Raw genomic sequence first — 25,511 nt, forward strand, 5'->3', positions numbered from 1 at the left:
AATTTTCACAGACCACAAGAGTTTGAAGTATTTGTTCTCTCAGAAGGAGCTCAACATGCGGCAGAGGAGGTGGTTAGAGCTTGTCAAAGACTATGATGTGACTATCAGTTACCACCCAGGGAAAGCGAATGTTGTAGCAGACGCTTTGAGCCGTAAATCGAGTTCTTCCTTGAGTTTGATGATTCAGAAGCCATTGTTGTTGGACTTACAGCGAGAGGAGATTTCTTTGGTAGTCCCTGGAACCATTGCTCGCTTTTCAGCGTTGGTCATTCGGGCTACATTGGCGGACATGATCCGTAGAGAGCAGGCTGTTGATTTGCAGTTGGCAGAGATGAGAGCTAAAGCAGAGGAGAGAGGTAACTCAGAGTTTGGAGTGAATGGAGATGGTTTGATGACTTTCAGAGGCCGTATTTGTGTTCCTATTGGTGATGATATTCGGCGAGACATCTTGACAGAGGCACATACCGCACCATATTCGATACATCCAGGCAGCACTAAGATGTATCAGGATCTTCGTCGACTTTGTTGGTGGCCAGGTATGAAGAAAGATATTGCCATGTTTATTTCTCAGTGCCTAACTTGTCAGCAGGTGAAGATTGAGCACCAGAGACCTGCTGGGACATTGCTATCATTGCCGATTCCTCAGTGGAAGTGGGAGCATATTACGATGGATTTCGTGACTGGTCTTCCCAGAATGCAGAAAGGTTTTAACTCTATTTGGGTTATTGTCGATCGATTGACCAAGTCAGCGCATTTTCTCTCTGTCAAGACGACGTATTCCATGAAACAGTATGCCGAGGATTATATAGCAGAGATTGTTAGACTTCACGGTGTCCCTGTGTCGATTGTGTCTGATCGTGACCCTAGATTTACCTCAGAGTTTTATAAGAGTTTGCACAGAGCTATGGGTTCACGGTTAGCTTTCAGTACAGCATATCACCCTCAGAGCGACGGTCAATCAGAGAGAGTTATTCAGATTCTAGAGGATATGCTCAGAGCTTGCACTATTGATTATTCTAGTAGGTGGGATTCTAAATTGCCTCTTGTGGAGTTCACGTACAATAACAGTTACCAGGCGACGATTGGGATGGCACCGTACGAAGCACTTTATGGCAGGAAGTGTAGATCTCCCTTGTATTGGGATAAGAATGGTGAGAGGAAGATGTTGGGTCCAGAGTTGGTCCAATAGACTGCTGATGTTGTTGCTGTTATTAGAGAGAGGATGAAGACAGCGCAGTCGAGACAGAAGAGCTATGCGGATGTACGTCGTAGACCTTTGCAGTTTGAGGTTGGCGATCACGTGTTTCTGAAGATAGCACCTCTCAAGGGTGTGATGCGGTTTGGCAAGAAGGGCAAGTTGAGTCCGAGATTTATTGGCCCCTTTGAGATCTTGGACAGAGTTGGTGATCGAGCCTACAGGTTAGCCCTACCGCCAGATCTTGACAGAGTCCATAATGTTTTTCACGTATCGATGCTCAGGAAGTATATTGCGAATCCTTCCCATGTTTTTCGCCACGAACCATTGGACTTAACGCCGAATTTGACGTACCAAGAGATTCCGGTTCAGATTCTGAACCGCAAAGTTAATGTTTTGAGGAACAAAGAGATCGGCATCGTTAAAGTTCTTTGGAGGAACCATTTGATCTAAGAGGCCACGTGGGAACAAGAGGATGAGATGAGAGAGAAGTATCCTGAGTTGTTCGTGCAGTGACGTCAATTTCGAGGACGAAATTCCTCTAAGGAGGGGAGATTGTAATAGCCGAGCCTGGTGAACGGTACGGTTTAAGTTTTATATGTTTATTGGGTTATGTGATTTAGATGTTTAGAGTTGTGTTTATGGGTTATAGTATAGTTGGTATTATTGTTTTGTGGCATGGATGATGTTGTTTATTGATGGTGGTTGTGTTGTATCAGTGTTTCGGATCGATTTTAGTTGCATTAGTATTGTTCTTGGCCGTGACCAGACCGCACCCGTGATCCTTGCAGCACCGCACCCGCGGTCTTGATTTCAGCATTTTGTTTAGGAATGCCGTGGACTCACCGCACCCGCGGTGTTAAGTGTACCGCACCCGCGGTGTAGGCACCGCACCCGCGGTAAAGTTAGGACCGCACCCGCGGTCGTCGATTTCAGAATTTTGGTTGGGAGGCCGTGAGCTTAGCGCACCCGCGGTAGAGATAGGAGCGCACCCGCGGTCGCGCATTTCAGTAAACTGTTCGAGATTTTAAGTGATGTTTTGACTCACTTTATTCATTCTTTCCTCTTTCATTTCGTTTCTTCTCTGAAGGAGACCTAGGGTTTCTCATTTCTTTCACTTCCTATCTTTGATTCAAGCTTCTAGTTGGATTTTCGAGTTGAGATCGAGGTTCTTGGTTACTCTAAGAAGCTAAGGTAAGCTTTTGGTATAGTTATTTCATGGTTTTGAGGTGAGAGATGATGTGGGTGTTTTGTATGTGTTGGATTTATGGATTAATTGGCATGGGTTCTTGGTTATTGAGATGTTGATGGTCCTTTATATGGATTATTGTTGTAGGATTTCAACCAAGAGATTAGTGAAGGTGTTCTAGTGGTTTGTAAGTGGAATTTCATCCTTTGTGCTCACATGATTATATATGTATTGTGTTCAAAGGTTTTATTGTGTTATTCCCTTCATTTGATTCACTATTATGTATTGATACCTTTGTTGTATATTGTGGAGGCAATTGATGTCTCAACTATGAGAAAGGAATACAAAAGAGAAAGAATATCAAAGTGTTTGATGAAATGTCCCAAAGAAAGAGTTTAAATGTTTTATGGATTGATAGATACATAGTCAGAGATTGCATGCAATTAGTTGATCAACGACCATAGGCTTATATCCCTCAGAGTTGTCGAGTTATATCGATGGGATACGAGCACCACAGACAGAGTTAGTATTGATATCAATCCACTATAGTAAAGAGAAATACCATCTCATTGTTATGCTATGGCTATGATATTCATGTGTCAGAGCTGATGGTATTTAATGTTTTCAAAGCCATGTTTTACAGAGTATACTATGTATCATTGCTATGTAAGAGTTCCACTTGCTGAGTTTTATACTCATTTCAGTTATTTCATGTGATGCAGATAAGAGCGATGGACCAGGACGTGATTGTGGCCCGGAGTCATATGCATACGAAGTTGGAAGGATGATGTTATTTTACAAGCATTTTTGGAACATGATCATAGGAATGATATTTTGTATTTTTTTATATCATTTGAATGATCATGTATTTACCTTTAAACATTTTATGGTAATGTATTTCGAAACTCCTTCCATTTGAAAGAAAATTTTAAATTCCGCTACTATTTTATTGTAAACGGGTCGAGGTGTCACAACAGCTCTCAACATATCTTCTAATATCTCAATCGTCCGTTCTGATTGTCCGTCAGTCTGAGGAATATATGCGGTACTCAGATGTAATTGTTAGAGTAGGTGCCCGTCGAGCCAAGTGTTGGCCGAGTGTTCACAATGAAACTCTATGTATAAGCAGTCTTTATTTTAGTAATATTTGAAATTATTATTTTGGCACATCTTTATCTGTATACCCATGCTAGTTGCATAGATAAAGCCCTTGAATATACAAATAGTAGAAAGAATATGAGATGCTCATATGATGAGTATCATGAAACTCATATTTGTAATACTGTATATTCTAAACGGTTCCTAGTCGATTCAGCCGCCACTAAAAAGGATATAGGCCGCTCGAGTTAGAGACTAGTATCTGCGATGTGAGTACCATGTTTCATTGGTAGGGGACATTGTGATGTCCGAGCATGCAGATAGGTGCTCCTGGTAGAGTGCACTGAACAAACCTCCATTGAAGGACTTTCCACGTGGTTCTCACTTATCGAGTGGAAACGTCCTAGTTTATGGTTGTACACCATTAGTCCTTATGACCCGGGACAACATTGAGACTCTATGTGCTAGCATTTCGCTTTAACTTGTTTACCGACTCTTATGGGGTCATCAGGTGGCAGGGTTGGGTGTCATGTCGAAACATATAGGATTCGATGCATTGTAGTCGGGGATTCACGGCTTACCTTCGGGTATGGATATCCTATGTGTTATCATGTGTATGTAGGTTGAAATCTCTGGCCAGAGTATGGTGGTAATTATGAAAGGGGTTTCATAGATTACACCATCGATGCAACTACGACATGACACATAGTATCGATTCATTGACAACTCTCGATAAACCAATGGTTGTCGAATCGGTCGGAATATATGAGTTGAAGGGACCGTACTGTACGCTAACCATAATTGAATGGTTCTTGCAGGCACTATCATTTGATACCTAGAGAATCATGTAAGCGATGTTGCTAGGCGTTTAACATGGTTGGTTGGGTACTATCAGACTTGAGTTCTGACGTTCTTGTTATCAAGGGGTTGATAAGTAAGAATGGAGCAATTGGGGTATGCTCATATAAGAACATGTTTAGTCCGAATCACATGGAGATGTGAACCCACGGCTAGTTGTATCGATGAACCATTGTGGGCCACACAAGTGCTGGCTTTCTAAATCCCGTTGAGAAGTAAAAATAGTTCAATGTGTTGAACGGCTTATAAAGGAGTTTATAAGCATAAGGAAAATTAGAAGTATGACTTCTATAAAGGAGAAACTAGTTCAATGTGTTGAACGGCTTATAAAGGAGTTTATAAGCGTAAGGAAAAATAGAAGTATGACTTCTATGAGATAAATGTAAATTTTAATTGATGGAAGTGTTCCTAAATTAAAAGTTGGCCAAGTGAATAATATATTTGAAAATTGTGATTTTCATAAGCATTATTATGGACTAAATTAAATTAATTCAAGTGTTGAATTAATTAAACACTAGTGGACCTAGTAGAGTCCAAATAATTAAATTAATTCAAGTGTTGAATTAATTAAATCATATTGAGTCTTGTAGAGCTCAATTTAAATTAATTATTTAACTAGTGGACTTGAGTAAATTCAAGTAATGTTTAATTAGTCTCAAGTATGTTTGAGATAATTAAAATAAGTCCATGGATTTTTAATTGTTAAAAATCAAATAACATTTGCATGCATGGGAGGTGAAAGGTTGGGAGACAACTTTTTGGGTTTCCAAGGCTTGGCATGAAAAAGTTGGTCTCTACTTTCCCACAACCAAGAGACATGGAATTAAAAATTCATTCTCCTCCCTCCCCATGATGCTTATGGCAGAAATTTGCTCTATCATTCTCTCCCAAGTTTTTCTCCATTTTCTTCTTCAAGTGTTGAGGAAGAAATACACTTCTCAAAGAAAAATGCTCTAATTTTTCTAGTGCAAAATTAGAGTGGTTCTAGCTAGTTGGTGGTGGGCTTAATATTTGAGCAAGGTGGGCTCAAAGGAAGCTTGAAGATTGTCTTGCCATTGAAGAGCTTAGTTGTATATCAACTAAGTTGGAGCCATCATCAATCTTCTAAGATTGATAGGTACATTTCTATAAACACCCTATGTATGATATATTTGGTGTTTATTGTATTTGCTACACATTATAAGGGGTGGCCGAAAATTTACATAAAAATTCGATTTTTAAAACTTTCGTTGCGCTTCCGGTCACCGTAACCGATCCCCTTTCAAGTGGTATCCGAGCTAAGGTTACGATTTTGGCAACTACAAGATATTATATTGAGATTGATTTCTAACCGCATGAGAATGAAATTTGCACAACAAAAATCAAGGATTTTAGGGGAAATTTCGGGCAGCTGCCCGAACAGCCCTCTTTCGAAAAAAAAAAAATTTTTTTGGCATATTGCCCGGAATGTTGGCCGGAATCCGGCGACGGAGCTCCGGCGACGGTGATGACGACTAGGGTTTCCAAAAGTGTTTTGGAATATCAAAGTGTCATGGGCCTTGAGTTGTTGGGCCATTAGATGGCTAACATGTTTGTGAATTTTAAATGGGCCAAAATGTTTTTGGTGAAAAATAAGTTTTTGGGCCCTTAAGTTTAAAATTACAAAAGTTGCAAATTTTTCTCATGAAATAAATAATTGAAGTTGGACTTTAATTATTTATAGTAAATTGTGATTTATAAGAAATTCGGTTATAAATAAATTAATTGGAAAGTAGACAAAGGTGTTTGTATACTTTGTTAATTTAGTTTATAATCATGGCGGTTAGTGATTGGATCAAGATATATAATATTGGATCAACTAATTATTGTGATAATTAATTGATGGTGTATGATATGTGATATTATGCATGAAGGATGATCAAAAGCCCAAGCCCAATTTGCTAGGTGTATGCTAGGATATTTTGTGTTGAATGATTGTAATAATTATCAATTTATAAAGTGGGCTTGGTTTATGGCCCGTTCCCACCCCCATGAGATGTATCCCTATTTGCCATGGATATTTATTTGTAAATATAGTATAGTGGATGATCAAGATTGGAAGATGGTGGCCATGATGATTATGAAGATCGAAGACATGTAAATATTGGAAGCTTATGTAATAGTTGCATTTGCATCCCGTGCATTTCCCTAGGATTGGACCTAGGCCCGTGTTTAGCTCACACGGTCCGTTAGTATTGGGGCAATTGATCATCCTTGTTTTGTTTACTGTTTATAATATATGCATGATATGTTATAAATAATGAGTATGTGCGTTATTATTATGATAATAACAAAGTTGCATGAATCCGGCAAACATACGATCAAACATGGCGAGCTTTTAAAATAAAATTAGTGATGAGACCTTTCAAAATTAAAAACCCTTATTTTGAATAAGATTCAAAATTAATATCAAGCCCGAAAAGGGGAATTATAAATTTGTTTATAATTTTCTTGTCTTCCATCGACAATGTGTGCATGATGAACGCTACCCTACTCGGGGCTCGGCTCATATTATTGGGGGAGCTTTGGGTGCCGGAAAGTTGTGACATCCATTGACATGGTGATGTGAACTACGTGGAACTCCCATGATTTCGGCTCATATTATTGAGGGAACTCATGGCGACTGTCCATTAAGGTTCAACATCGATGGGTAAGACTTGACACGTGAAGATGAACGACGTCATATTATTGGGTCCTAATCAAACGTGAGACAAAAGTTTACGTAGAAGGTTGCATTGTGATGCAATTGGAAACTACCTTTTAGGAATTGTGATTGGCTGATATTATTCGGGATCATAATCCGCTAATTGGACCTTACGTACCTACTGAGGAAAGGAGTTTCCCGTTTTCACTAGAGGGTAGTGAAAGATGTCAAAACAGTGGGAGCAAATATTTATGAAGTAAAAGTCCAAACTTCATATCTTACTAAATATTTTAACATAATCATCAACATTTATCTGTTTTTACTTTTCAGTACAAATTGACAATGTCTTCGATTCGCAATCCGATATTCGTAATACTCGACAAACACATATTAACTAGACCTAATTACCTCACTTGGCTTAGAAACCTGAAAATTGTCATGAATTCGGAAAGGGTAGCATATACACTGGCTGAGTCGCCCCCTGTTGAGGCTCCAACTGACTGCACTCCTGAGGAATTGCAGATTTACAAGGAATGGTGTGACCATGACTTGATAGCCAGGTGTTATATGCTGACTTCTATGAATGATGAACTGCAGAGGCGTTTTGAGGATACAAAGAGTGCTGCTGACATTCTTTTGCATCTCAAGGAGCTCTTTGGTGAGCAAACACGGCCTCTTAGGCATGCTACCGTCAAGGAGCTGATCACTATGCGCATGCGTGATGGGGCCTCGGTCCATGAGCATGGCCTGAAGTTGATTGGGTTCGTGGATAAGCTCGTTGGCATGGATATGATCTTGCCTTCTGAGTTGACCACCGACGTGTTGATGTTATCATTGCCTAGATCATTTGATCTTTTTGTGGTGAACTTCAACATGAACAAGATGGAGCCGACCCTTGAGGAGTTGGTGAATATGCTTGTTACGTTTGAATCAACCATCAAGAAAGAGAAGTTGGTTCTTTATGTGGGTTCTTAATCTGGTACGAAGATTGATCCACATGAGAAGGGAAAGAAGAGTTCTTTCCAACGTTCCAAGAAGAACGTGCCCTTGTTGAGGCAATCTCCGAATCCTGTTGTGGCAGCCAGACCAGTTAAGGCTGACAAGACTGTTGATGTATGTCATCACTGCAAGAAGCCTGGACATTGGAAGTGAAATTGCAAGGAATATCTGGCCCAGAAGATTTCTGGAAATGGTATGTTCTAAATTGAAGTAAACATTTCAATTAACTCTACTTCTTGGGTATTAGATACCGGTTGTGACTCACATCTCTGTAATGAGTTACAGGTGATGGGAAGAAGTAGAAAGCTTAAGGAAGGTGTGACCTTCTAGAGGATGGACAATGGAGCAAGAGTTGCTGCCAAGGCTATTGAAGATGTTTACTTATTATTGAACAATAGTTTTAAGTTAATTTTATGAGATGTTTTGTTTGTACGTAATTTGGTGAAAAACATTGTTTCCATTTCTATGTTGATAAAGATGGATATTCTTGTTTATTTAGCTAAGGTGTTTGCAACATTTACAAGAATGAATGTTTGATTGGTACTAGAGAACTTGAAAACGATCTCTATAACTTAAAATTGAAAGATATTCCATTAAATGTCCATTCAAAGGCAGACACCATATGAGATATGGATGGGTAAGCCTCCCAAATATTCTTGTCTTAGAATATGGGGAGCCCTGCTTATGTGAAGCAGGTAGTGAGAGATAAATTGGATAGTCGATCCATTTTATATTACTTTGTGGGATGTCCAAGGGATTCAGTTGGATATCATTTATATCATCCCCAAGAAACAAAGGTGTTTGTTTCTAGGAATGCAACTTTTTGGAAAAGGAATTTCTATTGGATAGAAAAAGCGAGATGATAGAACTCGAAGAGGTTCGAGAGACACCCACAATTATAGAACCTACACTAGAAAAGCCAAGAGAGGAGATACAAGCTCCTAGAAGATCTGAGAGAGTCTCGAGACCACCTATGAGGTATGGTCTGCTTCTTGAAGAGGGCCATGATAAGCCTAACCATGGATGTGATCCAAGGACCTTCAAGGAAGCATTATCTGATGCCGATTCATCCAAGTTACTTGAAGCGATGGAATTTGATATGAATTCCATGCATTCGAACCAAGTGTGGAATCTCGTGGATCCACCTGAGGGAATTGTTCCCATAAGGTGTAAATGGATTTACAAGAGTAAACTCGGGGCGGATGGGAAGGTATTGACCTTCAAGGCGCGATTGGTGGCAAAAGAATATACTCAAAGACAAGGAGTTGACTTTGAAGAAACCTTTTCACAAGTTGCAATGTTCAAGTTCATAAGGATATTGCTAGTCGTAGCTGCATGGTATGACTATAAGATATGGCAGATGGATGTCAAAACAGCCTTTCTTAATAGAGATATTAAGGAAGAGATTTACATGTCTCAACCTGAAGGGTTTACATCTGTCGGAAGCGAGCATATGGTATGCAAACTTCAGAGATCTATTTATGGTCTAAAGAAGGCATCTAGGAGCTGGAACCTCATATTCGACAGTACAATAAAAGAGTTTGAATTTACAAAGAACCCTGAGGAACCCTGTGTATAAGAAGGTCAGTGGGAGTGTGGTGACATTCCTCGTGCTTTATGTTGATGACATTCTACTCATTGGGAATGATGTAGGAATGTTGCAATCAACTAAGATATGGTTAGCGAGTAAGTTCTCGATGCAGGACTTGGGTGAAGCATCTTTTGTATTGGGAATACAGATCTATTGAGATAGATTGAAAAGATGGCTTGGTCTCACCCAGTCCACATACATTGATACCATCGTGAAGCGGTTCTCGATGGATGAGTCCATGAGAGGACATCTTCCAATGTGTCATGGCGTGTCCCTATCCAAGTCTGTCTCCCAAGACTGATGCAGAGATAGTGGCGATGACACGCATTCCGTATGCTTCGGCAATTGGTAGCATCATGTATGGGATGATATCTACACATCCTGACATGGCTTTCGCAATAAGTGTAGTAAGTAGATATCAATCGAACCCTGGTCTTCCACATTGGAAAGCTGTGAAAGACATCCTCAAGTAGTTGAGAAGGACCAATAAATTGTTCTGGTCTATGGGGTGGAGAACTAAAATTGGAAGGCTCTACCGACTCTAGCTTCCAAAGCGATATCGATGACTCGAAGTCTACCTCTTGTTTTGTATTCATGCTCAATGGTGTTGCTGTCTCTTGGAAGAGTTCCAAGCAAGACGATACTGCGGATTCCAGCACAGAGGCCGAATACATTGCTGCATCGGATGCAGCAAGGGAGGCTGTTTGGATAAGGAATTTCGTCCAAGAGTTGGGCGTCATTCCTAATGGAGTTGCTCATGTCCCGGTGTTGTGTGACAACACGGGAGCTATAGCTCAAGCAAAGGAGCCTAGGTCTCATCAGAAATCCAAACATGTATTGAGAAAGTACCACATCCTGTGAGAGATTGTGGGAAAAGGAGAAGTGTCGATTGACACAGTCGGCTCCGCAGACAATGTTGTTGATCCACTAGATACGCCTTTACCTGACCATTATTATGCATCGCGAAAAAATGGGTTTGAAGCATACGGGTAGTTGGCTCTAGTGAAAGTGGGAGATTGTTAGAGTAGGTGCCCGTCGAGCCAAGTGTTGGCCATTCTTTGTGTAAGATCTTATATCATCTATTCCAAGATCCCTCTATCACCGGGAGTGTTCACAATGAAACTCTATGTATAAGCAGTCTTTATTTTAGTAATATTTGAAATTATTATTTTGGCACATCTTTATCTGTATACCCATGCTAGTTGCATAGATAAAGCCCTTGAATATACAAATAGTAGAAAGAATATGAGATGCTCATATGATGAGTATCATGAAACTCATATTTGTAATACTGTATATTCTAAACGGTTCCTAGTCGATTCAGCCGCCACTAAGAAGGACATAGGCCGCTCGAGTTAGAGACTAGTATTTTCGATGTGAGTACCATGTTTCATTGGTAGGGGACATTGTGATGTCCGAGCATGCAGATAGGTGCTCCTGGTAGAGTGCACTGAACAACCCTCCATTGAAGGACTTTCCACGTGGTTCTCACTTATCGAGTGGAAACGTCCTAGTTTATGGTTGTACACCATTAGTCCTTATGACCCGGGACAACATTGAGACTCTATGTGCTAGCATTTCACTTTAACTTGTTTACCGACTCTTATGGGGTCATCAGGTGGCAGGGTTGGGTGTCATATCGAAAAATATAGGAGTCGATGCATTGTAGTCGGGGATTCACCGCTTACCTTCGGGTATGGATATCCTATGTGTTATCATGTGTATGTAGGTTGAAATCTCTGGCCAGAGTATGGTGGTAATTATGAAAGGGGTTTCATAGATTACACCATCGATGCAACTACGACATGACACATAGTATCGATTCATTGACAACTCTCGATAAACCAATGGTTGTCGAATCGGTCGGGAAATATGAGTTGAAGAGACCGTACTGTACGCTAACCATAATTGAATGGTTCTTGCAGGCACTATCATTTTATACCTAGGGAATCATGTAAGCGATGTTGCTAGGCGTTTAACATGGTTGGTTGGATATTAATCAGACTTGAGTTCTAACGTTCTTGTTATCAAGGGGTTGATAAGTAAGAATGGAGCAATTTAGGTATGCTCATATAAGGACATGTTTAGTCCGAATCACATGGAGATGTGAACCCACGGCTAGTTGTATCAATGAACCATTGAGGGCCACACAAGTGCTGGCTTTCTAGATCCCGTTGAGAAGTAAAAATAGTTCAATGTGTTGAACGGCTTATAAAGGAGTTTATAAGCGTAAGGAAAAATAGAAGTATGACTTCTATGAGAGAAATGTAAATTTTAATTGATGGAAGTGTTCCTAAATTAAAAGTTGGCCAAGTGAATAATATATTTGAAAATTGTGATTTTCATAAGCATTATTATGGACTAAATTAAATTAATTCAAGTGTTGAATTAATTAAACACTAGTGGACCTAGTAGAGTCCAAATAATTAAATTAATTCAAGTGTTGAATTAATTAAATCATATTGAGTCTTGTAGAGCTCAATTTAAATTAATTATTTAACTAGTGGACTTGAGTAAATTCAAGTAATGTTTAATTAGTCTCAAGTATGTTTGAGATAATTAAAATAAGTCCATGGATTTTTAATTGTTAAAAATCAAATAACATTTGCATGCATGGGAGGTGAAAGGTTGGGAGACAACTTTTTGGGTTTCCAAGGCTTGGCATGCAAAATTTGGTCTCTACTTTCCCACAACCAAGAGACATGGAATTAAAAATTCATTCTCCTCCCTCCCCATGATGCTTATGGCCGAAATTTGCTCTATCATTCTCTCCCAAGTTTTTCTCCATTTTCTTCTTCAAGTGTTGAGGAAAAAATACACTTCTCAAAGAAAAATGCTCTAATTTTTCTAGTGCAAAATTAGAGTGGTTCTAGCTAGTTGGTGGTGAGCTTAATATTTGAGCAAGGTGGGCTCAAAGGAAGCTTGAAGATTGTCTTGCCATTGAAGAGCTTAGTTGTATATCAACTAAGTTGGAGCCATCATCAATCTTCTAAGATTGATAGGTACATTTCTATAAACACCCTATGTATGATATATTTGGTGTTTATTGTATTTGCCACACATTAAAAGGGGTGGCCGAAAATTTACATAAAAATTCGATTTTTAAAACTTCCGTTGCACTTCCGGTCACCGTAACCGATCCCCTTTCAGTAATTTTTTACCGAGAGCTTGCTGCAAACCTTGCTAAAAGAGCGAAGAAAACCGAGGATCACGGTCGAAGACAATTGACTTCGGCACTCCGTACAATCTAACCCCTTCCTTGACATAGATATCGGCCATTTAATCATATCTGTATGTCATTTTGTATGGAATAAAGCATGCTGATTTGGTCAATCGATCAATCACGACCCAAATCGCATCACAACTTCGGGAGGATCTCGGTAAATGTGTCACAAAATCCATGGAAATGTGATCCCATTTCCATTCAGGAATGGACAAACTCTGTAGCAGTCCTCCAGGTTTCTTCCTCTCAGCTTTCACCTGTTGGAAATTCAGACACTTGGCTACAAATTCAGTAACATCTGATTTCATTTGTTTCCACCAATACTGTTTCTTTAAATCATTGTACATTTTCCTGCCACCAGGATGAATGCTAAAACGACTGTTGTGCGCTTCTTTCAGTATTCGCTGTCTTAAATCCGAAACATTCGGAACAACAAGACGATTATTCACATACAAAATACCATTTTGTACCTGATATTCCGATCTATGTCCAGTACTGACCATTGCAATCGAATTCTGTACGTTCGGATCAACTTTTTGTGCCTCTTTAATTTTCAATATCAATTCGGGTTCAACTCGAATTGTATATAATATCAAAGGCTGACAATCTGTCTCAAAAGCTAATCCAGACAAACAGCAGTCTTCTATCAAATTCGAGACACCTATTGTCGATAAAGATAAAGAACATACCTTTCGACTTAGTGCATCAGCTGCTGCATTGGACTTCCCTGGATAATATTTGATTTCACAATCAAAGTCTTTCAGTAAATCCAGCCATCTTCGCTGTCTCATATTCAATTCAAATTGTGAAAACAAATATTTCAAGCTTTTATGATCAGAATATATCTCAAATTTCTCGCCGTACAGATAATGTCGCCATATTTTCAATGCAAAGACTATGGCTGCCAATTCAAGATCATGAATTGGGTAACGAGTTTCATGTGGTTTCAGCTGTCTCGAAGCATATGCAATGACATGCCCTTGCTGCATCAGTATACACCCCAATCCTCGATGAGATGCATTAAAATAAACCAAAAAGTCACCAGGTACTCGTCGACACAGGCGCACTGGTTAATCTCTTTTTAAATTCGAGAAAACTGGTCACACATTCCTCAAACCAAACAAACGAAGCATTTTTCTATGTCAACTGTGTAATCGGTTTGGCAATACTCGAAAAATCTTTAATGAATCGGCGATAATAACCTGCCATACCCATAAAGCTGCGTATTTCTGGTACAGATGTCGGTCTCGGCCAAGAAATCCTAGCCTCAACCTTACTCGGATCAACTGATATCCCGTCTCCGGATATAATATGACCCAGAAATACTACCTGTTTCAACCAGAACTCGCATTTTGAAAATTTAGCATACAGTTTCTCCGCCCTCAAAATTCTTAACACAGTCCTCAGATGATCAGCATGCTCAATCATATTCTTTGAATAAATCAATATATTATCAATATATATGATAACAAAATCATCCAAATATTTCTGAAAGATGCGGTTCATCAATCCCATAAATACCGCCGGTGCATTCGTTAACCCAAAAGGCATGACAATAAACTCATAGTGTCAATAGCTGGTTCTGAATGCTGTCTTTGAGATATCAGACTCCTTGACTCTCAGTTGATGGTATCCAGATCTCAAATCGATCTTGGAATACACCGAAAAACCCTGCAACTGATCAAATAAATCATCAATACGAGGCAATGGATATTTATTCTTTACCGTTGCCTTGTTCAGCTTCCGGTAGTCGATACAAAGTCTCATCGACCCATCTTTCTTCCTCACGAACAGTACTGGAGCACCCCAAGGAGATACACTTGGTCTGATGTACCCCTTGGCCAGTAAATCCTCCAACTATTCTTTCAACTCTTTCAACTCGATCGGTGCCATTCGATAAGGAGCCCTCGAAATTGGAACTGTTCCTGGTATCAATTCAATACTGAAATCGATCTCTCGTATCGGAGGCAATCCAGGAATCTCATCTGGAAAGACATCAGCAAACTCACACACCACTAGCAAATCCGCCAATGATGGACTCGATTTCAGTAAATCAACTGAATAAACTAGAAATCCATCCGCTCCTTTCTGCAACAATCGAGTCATATTCATAGCAGATATCAAAGGAATTCTGGCACGAGAACCCTTACTATAAAATTTCCGCTCCTCAGCCATCTCAGGTCTGAATCGAACAATCTTGTGGAAACAATCAACTGTTGCTCGGTACTTGGTCAACATATCGATACCTATAATACAATCAAAATCAGATATCCCAAGCAAAATACAGTCCAATTCAATCTCATGTCCATAATAATGCAGTATACTAGATTTAATAGATTTCACTGACATCAAACCTGTCCCTAACGGAGAAGAAACAGACACTACTACAGACAATGACTCAATAGGTAATGCATGACTCAATGCAAATATCTCAGAAATAAAAGTATGCGATGCACCAGTGTCAATCAATACGTATGCAGGATAACCAGAAATAAAACAGTTACTTGCAACAACATCATCAGGTGCATCCTGTGCCTGCTCCTAGGTCAAAGCAAACACTCGGGCCTGTTGTCTAGGAGGCTGGCCCACTGTCTGGCTTCCTCCTGGCCTCTGCTGTGACTGGGTAGGCGGTGCGGGCTGAAAGGAATGAACAGCAGAAGATCGTCTTCCTGTCTGAGCCACTGATCCAGATGACTCAGCGGCCTGGGATCCTTGGGCACCTCTCTGTAGACACACTCGGGCAAAGTGTCCTGTTGTTTGCAAATTTGGCAGTTGCCGAACACTCATCGGCACTGTTCGGTGGAATGCTTCCCTCCACAAGTGCTACAGTAGGGTCCTGTATAACTCTGGCCCTGACCAGCCTGTCTAGAGCCACTTGAACTGGATGAGCTACTTCCAGCTTTCTTGAATTTCTTCCCCTTAGCTTTCAGGAAGTCTTTCTTCCCACTACCACTGCCGCTCTCAAATCGAGGAGCTGATGGAGGCATATGTGATCTCGGTGCTGAAGGCACAAACGAAGCCTCTCTCTGTCTCATCAGACCGGCTTCGGCTCCCTTGGCTCTATTCAAGGCATCGGTGAAATTTTTTGGCCTTCCGGTATTCACCAAGGTAAAGATTTCAGGATTTAGGCCATTTATAAACTGGTCCGCAACGGCCTCATCATGTTCAGCTACGTGGGGAGAAAATCGAAGCAGTGTAGAGAACTTTGCCACATATTCCTCTTGTTTAACTGGCCCTGTCTCAAGTTTGCAAATTCGTCCCCCTTGTCCTTCCTATACGATAAAATTCAGCCTTAAACACATTCCAAGTAATGGCCGTACCTCGTTGCTCCAATGCTCGTTTCGTCGTGATCCACCAGTTTTTGGAAACTTCATGCAACTGGTGTCCGATCAGTTTCACCCTCTTCTCATCAGTATACTCCAAAGATTCGAACATCATTTCAATTTCATCCAACCAGCTCTCACATTCCACGGAATTCTCCGTACCCTTCAAGGTCGGTGAATGGAAAGACTGTAACTTTTTTAACAATTTCTCCATGGGAGTAGCTGTCACATCCACGGGAGGATTTGAAGTACTACCCTGTTCAGGTACTCTTCTCGGAGGCATATCTGATAATTGAAGAGGTTGGTAATTCCAACTACCACATATCAGTTTCAATCTTCCTCGGATCATCTTACAGCTGATCCATTCCAAATAATACACAATACCATATCAAAATCAGATATTCAGGCAAACATGTATTAAAACAGGAATTCATGCTAGCAATAAAAAACAGGAAAGAAAACCTCAATCTACCCCGCTCACTAGCTCCTATCTCAGTCTCAAGAATCTATCGCTCTGATACCACCTGTTGTGGGGACCCGGACACTAATCATGTTCTTAATCATCCTTGGGACTAATTAATCAATTATAATAACAGGGTCTAATTTTTTTTAAAAAAAAAATAATGCGGAACGTAGTGACATAAAAACATATATACATCTCAGTATATAAAATTACAAATCCTGTATCACATACATTTATTCAACTAAGGCTTAACAACTAATATCAAGTGTCCAACCCTATCTCTAGTCCATGGTCCGGAATCTCCACTCTAATCACGATCTCTCTACATCTCCTCAACCATGAACCTGTCCCACCTGTTGTCATGTACACATACAGACAAGACAACAGCCGGATAATTCCGGTGAGAATATAATCCCAGTATAAATCAACGAAAAATGCAATCATATAAACAAATATAAAGCATGTAACAGGTAACAACAATATGTATCAAAATCTGAAACATAACTAATATAAGACTGTCGACAATACTTGTAGCTACACAATTTAGACTAGACTCAATCCTAGTCTAGAGATCCCGGTTTCCAGAAGTTGGCCTTCCATATCGATCAACAGTCATAGAATAAATACCAATTCTATCCACATCGATAGGGTATGGATCACCAGAAATAGAACAAGATCCGGTTCTATCCACACCGATATGGTATCGATCACTAGTAATAGAAGGAACTCTCATTCTATCCACACCGATATAATATCGATCACCAGTCATAGAAGAAGCTCCAATTCTATCTACACCGATACGATATCGATCAACAGTAATAGAAGAAACCCAAATTCTATCCACATCGATAGCCAATCCTCCGGTGACAGACTTTGGCTCTATCGCCAATAGACTATCTTGTAACATCGTGCAATATGCCCGTGGCGATCCCGCCACTATCAGGCACTTCTGTCACAAGATTACTCGACTAATACCTTCTGTCTATATATCAAGAGAACAAGTAATCTGATATCTGCTATCTATATATCAAGAGAACAAGTATATCAATCAAATACATGCAAATATCAATGCAATAAAATAAAGTATGTGATTTAGGAAAACTCGAGTCCAAACTGACTCAAGTCGATCTCCCAATACTACATTGACTTATACTTTTCGTTTGCAGTTTCGGTCTGGAATTCAAACCCTGTCGACCCCTCAATCTGGCAATGGCAATATCAATGATATCATATCAATATACCGTTCAAATCGATACCAATCTGATCAATAATTCAAAATCAACGGTATAACCGCACAATCCCGTTATCTCGGTGAATATAACATCACCAGATAATAATTCCCTCAACTAATAATCGATACCAATACACTCTGGTATCATATCTCAGTCAATTAACTTCAAAAAATCATAACAATTCCATAATCAGTCCGTTTCTTAATCTGACTTCGATTGTACACTGTCTAACATGTCAAGAACAATATATATGACATGTATTCAATTCCAACAACATCATAATTTCAAAATATGTCAAAACGTAGTAAAAATTACGTCCACTCGTAGCCTATGTTGCTAGGAATTCGGTACTGAAGTCGGATTCGAAATCAGACGGACATATTTTGCACAATCTCGATCCTAAGATTCAAGAACAATTTTTACAGCATTTCCTCGTTTTCTTTCTTTCTTATGCACATTAAACGTATATATATATATATATATATATATATATATATATACAATAGTGCATGCATCAGGGCAAATGGTGAACTCTTCGCGCAACATGTCTCGCGCATATGCGCGACCTTCTTACACGCATATGCGCGAGGAGATTAAGCCTGGCGCATGTGTACACGGCATCTCGCGCATATGCGTACCCCTATTAGGCGCATATGCGCGAGGCCAATGTTCAAAAAGCTCAGCTCTCGGGTTGTCTCGCGCATATGCACGGATACACGTCGCGCATATGCGCGAGGCTCTCTGGACATTTCGCGCATATGCGCCTGGCTGGTCGCGCATATGCGCGAGAGCTCCTCCTCGCACATACATCTTTTTTACACGTTATCTCAAATCGTGTCCCGATTAATCCTTTCATAATCATTACATATTATAAATCAATAATTACATATTACTAGGATTAAATTTTCGGGAATTACAACATGCGTGAATGCAATATATATATATATATATATATATATATATATATATATATATATATATGTAACAAAGCTTCGTTCCTCCTTCATTATTTCCGAGAAAAGAGTAGAGAAAAGTCTCTGTGAAGTTATAGAAAATCCTTACGCCTTTTGTGCAAAATCCATCCGTCTGATTTTGAATCCGACTTCAGTACCGAGTTCCTAGCAACGTAGGCTACAACTGGACGTAAGTTTTACTACGTTTTGACATGTTTTGAAATTACGATGTTGTTGGAATTGAATGCACATCATATATGATGTTCTGTACATGTTAGACATCATAGAATCGAAGTCAGATTTAGAAACGGACTGATTATGGAATTTTTATGATTTTCTGAAATTAATTGACTGAGATATGATATCAGATTTGATCAGTATTGAATATTAGTTGAGGGAATTAGTATCTGATAACGTTGTATTGACCGGGATATCAGAATTGTGCGGTTGTACCGTCAATTTTGAATTATTGATCAGATTAGAATTGATTTTGGCGGTATATTGATATGATATGATTGATATTGTCATTACCAGATTGGAGGATTGACAGCGTTTGAATTCCAGATCGACTCTACAAACGAAAGGTATAAGTCAATGTGGTATTGAGAGATCGACTTAAGTCGGTTTAGACTTGAGTTTCCCTAAATCACATACTTTACTTTACTGCATTGATATTGCATTGATTCGATTGATGTACTTGTTCTCTTGATTTATAGATAGCAGGTATTAGAAGAGTAGTCTTATGGCAGAAGTGCCTGATAGTGGTGGGATCGCCACGGGCACATTGCACGATGTCATAAGATAGTGTATTGGCGATAGTGCCATAGGTTATCACCGGATGATTGGCTATCGATGTGGATAGAATTGTAGCTCCTTCTATTACTGGCAATTGGTACCGTATCGATGTGGATAGAATTATAACTTCTTCTATTACTGATGATCGATGTCATAACGATGTGGATAGAATCGGAGTTTCTTCTATTACTGATGATCGATACTATACCGATGTGGATAGAATCAGAGCTTCTTCTATTACTGGTGATCGATGCTATATCGACGTGGATAGAACTGGAGTCTTTTCTATTACTGTTGGTTGATATGGAATGCCAATGTCTGGAAACCGGGATCCCTAGACTAGGATTGAGTCTAGTCTGAGTCGTGGAGTCACGTGCATTGTCGACAGTTTGATATTAATTATATTTCAGCTTTTGATATATATTGATGTTATCTGTCCATGCTTTTATGTTTATCATATGATTGCATGTTTCGTTGATTTATACTGGGATTTATTCTCACCGGAGTTATCGGCTGTTGTCTTGTTTGTATGTGTACTTGACAACAGGTGGGACAGGTTCAGGGTTGAGGAAATGAAGAGAGATCGTGATTAGAGTGGAGATTCCGGACTTGGATTAGAGATAGGGTTGGACACTTGACATTAGCTGTTAAACCGTAGTTGAATAAATGTATGTGGTACAGGACTTATACTTTTATACTGAGATGTATATATGTTTTATGTCACTACGTTCCGCATTATTTAAAAAAAAAATAAGACCTTGTTTATTATAATTGATTAATTAGTCTCAATGATGATTAAGAACATGATTGGCGTCCGGGTCCCCACACCCTTCTAACAGATACAGATTCGTAGGACCGTCTCACAAGAGATCTACTCCTAATTAATTGTGCAAAATAATTTTTTTATTTAATTCGGGGTTAATTTAATATGTAAAATCATATAGAGAAAACCCTACCTATTTGAGGATATATGTTAAATGTAAATCCTTTTTTAAAAAAAAATATTGTATGATATTTAATTATCTTTAAGTTGAAAGGTGATATTTTGATAAATGGTATATTATTTTATTATTAAATTTGTTTCGTATTTGGAAAAGACCAATTTGCCCTTGGTGTGGGTAAATTTAGGTGTACCAATAGTTGCTATTCATAGGTCAATTTCACTTAATAACAATAACTTTGGTCAATTTCTTAAAAAAAAAAAAAAAACACGCACACATATTTTACATATTTCTCCTAATTAAAATTATAGCATGGAACACATTATGTATTTATGTTATTCTAGAACCAAATGATCCTTAGTCGAGTTTATCATGTCAAACTATATTCCATGTGAATACAATTTATGGGGACTTTTAAAATAAATAAAATTTTTGTTTGTTTTTCAAAATGTCGGTGAGTGACATGTGATTAAAAATTATATATATTATTTTCCAAGAAACAAACGAACTTATTTGCATTATTGTTTGGTCACAAAAGTGGAATGGTATGGTGGACATAATGCGGCGGGAAGTAGGTTAATCCCACTTCCCGATATCCATTATCAAAAAATTTAAAGTCGTTTCTTAAAAAATATATTTTTTCTTTGCTTTGTCCAATCCAGAATAAATAAATTCAATATTTTCCCAGTAAAAGTGTTTAAATTAAAAAAAATTAAATTGAAAAAGTTAGGGTGATTTGGTAGTGGTAGAGTAAGAACTACACAAGGAAGGCTGCCACTTTCTTCCGATCTTTCTTTAGTGCACTCATTCCACTTCGCTTCATAATTGAACATTAGCCTAACCTGCCTCTCCAAGATTTCCACTTTTTGTAAACCCATAACCAAATCCAACCGTTGATTCTGCCCGACCCCTCTTCTCTTTTGTTCGTTTTATCACATGTTAGTTTTATCATGGATACAGACACATCTCTTTGATGTAGTGTTATGTTATAGTAAGTACTCGTCTCATCAGCTTGTGGTTTGGACTTTAATGAGTTTTATGTAAAAAAAAAGAATTATTTTAATAATATTTTATGGTTTTATCTAATTATGATTTTTACTTTATCTGTATACTCTTGCATAAAATAAGCTCTTAAATATAATGAAGGTGTCACGAGTTCTGCCTTGCAACATAAGACCATGAAACTCATTAGGAAGTGTACCGTATATTCTAAATTGGTTTATAGTCGAATCAACCACCTAAAATAAGGATAAAAAACATCTTGAACTTGAAACTAGCATATATGATGTAACGTCATGTTCCATTGGTAAGGATATGTAGATGTACATTTATACAGATCGGTGATCATTTAATGATGTACTGAACAACCCTCCATCAGACTGTCTAAGTGGTTATCACTTATAGAGTGAAATAGTCGGTGGTTATGATTGTACACCATTAGTCCTTTGACCCGAGACAAGGTAGAGGCTCTATGTACTATCATGTATTTTGATCCGTTTATTTCGATTCCATTGAGGGTCATCAGGTGGCGAGATTGTGTGTAGTTTCAAAATACGTAGGAGCAAATTCATTGTGTCGGGGATTCATCGTTTGTCTATAGGTGAAAATATCATTTGTGATCTAATGAGTTAATAGTGCAAACAATCTCTGGTTAGAGCTAGAAACGTCCTTTAGGGCAATGTGTTTTCCTAGCACTATTACTACTCAAAGATACATCACATCGTTATCGAATTCAAATGCAACTTTCGATATATCAATGACTGCAGATTCGATTGGAGTGTATGAGTTAAAGAGATCGTACTGTATGCTAACTATAACTTAGGGTTCTTACAGACACTAATTGTAGTAGCCCGAATTCCAATTGGGTAATTAACGGATTAATGGTGATTAAGAAGGTTTAATGTGTAATTTTGACCGAGTCATGATCGGACGGACCGAAGATGGTTCGGAAGCACCGAAGAGTTCGTAAGGTCCGAAGTGAGTTCGGTGGATCCGATCATTAGGTGTCAAGAGTTGATCGACACGTGGGAGTTCGGAAGGTCCGAAGTGGGTTCGGTGGATCCGATCATGAGGTGTCAAGAGCAGCTGGACACGTGCATGTTCGGACGGTCCGAAGTGTATGATCGGAGGATCCGATCATGAGCTGTCAAGAGCCAATGGACACGTAGCGTTCGGACGTTCCGAAGTGATGTTCGGAGGATCCGAACATGGCCTATAAATAGTGCTCGGATTTCTCATTTGTGACTTGCCATTCCTTGAGTTAAGTCTCCTCTTTGAAAGTTTTGGAAGGATTCTAGGGCTAGTTGTTGTTCGAGCGATAGCCAAGAGCTGCCGGGATTGGTAGCATAGCAGCGCCGGAGTTTCGAGGCAATCGACATCAAAGGGCTGTCGACGGACGAAGGTAAACCCTAAACCTTTGGTAGTACTAGGGAGTACTGGTTTTGCTAGCCGAGCATGGTAGTATTGTTCATTGGGTATGCTCTTGATGAATAGGCTTGGATTAGACCTGTTGTCTGGTGGTTCCAGTGGATTAGGATTGCTGTGATAGAGGTACGAAAGTACTATCCGAGATATCCTGGTTGAGTATACATTCTTATATGTGTTGCATGATTATGTGGTGCATTGATATATGTCATATGATGCATGCTATTATGTCACGTTTATTACTGCACGTTGCATTTCATGTTGAGCCGTATTCTCCTTCGAGATAGCCTTTACTGTTGAGCTGTATCTCTTTCGAGATAAGCTATATCTTGGGGCCGCTCAGCCCTGTCTTGTGGACGCATGGACACCGAGAGTACACAGTGGCCGACGGGTCGGGAGGGCTTCGGTGGTCCGGGACATTTTAGGTCCACGTCTGTCTTGTAGTGGATGCAGTGACCCAGAGGTGTACCGCGCGGCACTATCCACTTGGCGCCTCTAGACTGAGCATTGTTGAGATCCTTTTGTGACTCCTGTTTCTTGACTACCCCGGTATCATGATCATAGCATGTGCATTTCATATAGGTCTGTATACTCATACTTTTGTACTGGGCGTTCTTATCGCTCACGTCCTCGGTTTTGTTTATTCTTGGACACCCCATTCCCACGGGGCAGGCCTCAGGTTGGACAGCTCAGGAGGAGCAGGAGGAGGACGTTGAGTAGCTGGTTGGTTTAGTTTATCGGTATTGTTTTGATTCGATATGGTTGTATTGGATATTTTATTTTGAGTTATTCTAGACTTCGATTGGGTTGTATAATTATAGTTGTCGACTTTTTCCGCTGTTATCTCTGATTATTGTTGATTAGGTTATTTGCATGCTTAGTTTTTGACTAGTAGGTGATTCTGGAACGGGTCACTACATTTATGGTATCAGAGCATGCGTACGATTTTGGGATATAGATTTCTGTTTTGGGATTTCCGTTGACCAATTTACTAGTTTCCCTATTCTATGTTGTAGCAATGGCTGACCACTTTGGTGATGAGAGTAGTCAGGGAAGTGTAGGTCGTTGGGGTGACCAGGACGATCGTAGGCGTCATCGTGAACATCGTCATCGTCGGGATGGTCCTAGGCGTTTCGATATGCATCGTTTCATTCAGATGGGGCCTAAGCCTCTAGTTGGTGGAGAGACTCCTGATGATGCTGAGGATTGGATAGAGCGCATGGAGAGTTGTTTCCGCGCATTCCAGTGCACCGATGAGCAGAAGATGGAGACCCTTAGTTTTCTTCTCGAGGGCCGTGCTCGCAGGTGGTGGCGATCGACTTCTGCGCCGATAGTTCAGTCGCAGGGTAGAGCGACTTGGGTCGAGTTCCGTGCAGCGTTCATGCAGCTGTACTTTCCTCCAGCCCTTCGCCAGGCCAAGACGATTGAGCTCCTGAATCTGAAGCAGGGTAGTATGTCTGTTGATGAGTATCAGCAGAAATTCTTCGAGTTGTTACCCTTTGCGCCTCATATCAGTGGCAGTTCTGAGGCCAAGTATGATCATTTCCTCCAGGGCCTTAATCAGGAGATCTTTGATCGAGTCACTGTCTGTGATAATCCTACTTCTTACGATGGGTTGGTGAACCGGTGTCGCCAGGCAGAGATCAGTCTCCAGCGTGGTAGGGCTATTTTTTCTTCTAGACCTTCGCATACTTTGAGCCCTCGACCTCAGTCTTTCAAGAAGTCAGGTTCTTCTTCTTCTGGATCTGGATCAAGGTCTAGCGGTGATGTTCGCTTTGGTGAGAAGAAGGATTCTTGTGCACATTGTGGGAAGAACCATCCATCGGAGCAATGCCGATTAGTAGCAGGAGCTTGTTTTCAGTGCGGAGAGATGGGTCATCTCAAGAAGAATTGTCCTCAGTTGCGAGGTGGAGCAGGATCTGGTTCTGGATCCCAGACGACTGTTCAGCAGAGGAGACAGGGTCAGGCAGTGGGTAGTTCGAATCTTCGACCTGGTGCCCAAGGTCAGGTTTTTGCGCTGAACCAGGATCAGCCTGGGATGTAATTGTTATACAGTTGTAATGAAGAATATTTGCAGTGTATTACAATGGTGTTTTATTCTCTTGCCTAGATTTCGAGGACGAAATCTTTTTAAGGGGGGGAGAATGTAGTAGCCCGAATTCCAATTGGGTAATTAACGGATTAATGGTGATTAAGAAGGTTTAATGTGTAATTTTGACCGAGTCATGATCGGACGGACCGAAGATGGTTCGGAAGCACCGAAGAGTTCGTAAGGTCCGAAGTGAGTTCGGTGGATCCGATCATTAGGTGTCAAGAGTTGATCGACACGTGGGAGTTCGGAAGGTCCGAAGTGGGTTCGGTGGATCCGATCATGAGGTGTCAAGAGCAGCTGGACACGTGCATGTTCGGACGGTCCGAAGTGTATGATCGGAGGATCCGATCATGAGCTGTCAAGAGCCAATGGACACGTAGCGTTCGGACGTTCCGAAGTGATGTTCGGAGGATCCGAACATGGCCTATAAATAGTGCTCGGATTTCTCATTTGTGACTTGCCATTCCTTGAGT

General features: G+C 40.0%; 1 pseudogene; it reads left to right on the forward strand.

Moving 5' to 3' along the window:
- Positions 1–289: 289 nt before the first annotated feature.
- The window catches only part of LOC140840763 (IRK-interacting protein-like), a 49,066-nt pseudogene continuing 23,844 nt past the window's right edge, over positions 290–25,511 (forward strand).

Source organism: Primulina eburnea, chromosome 9 (assembly GCF_022965805.1).
Source record: "Primulina eburnea isolate SZY01 chromosome 9, ASM2296580v1, whole genome shotgun sequence".
Lineage (NCBI taxonomy): Eukaryota > Viridiplantae > Streptophyta > Magnoliopsida > Lamiales > Gesneriaceae > Primulina > Primulina eburnea.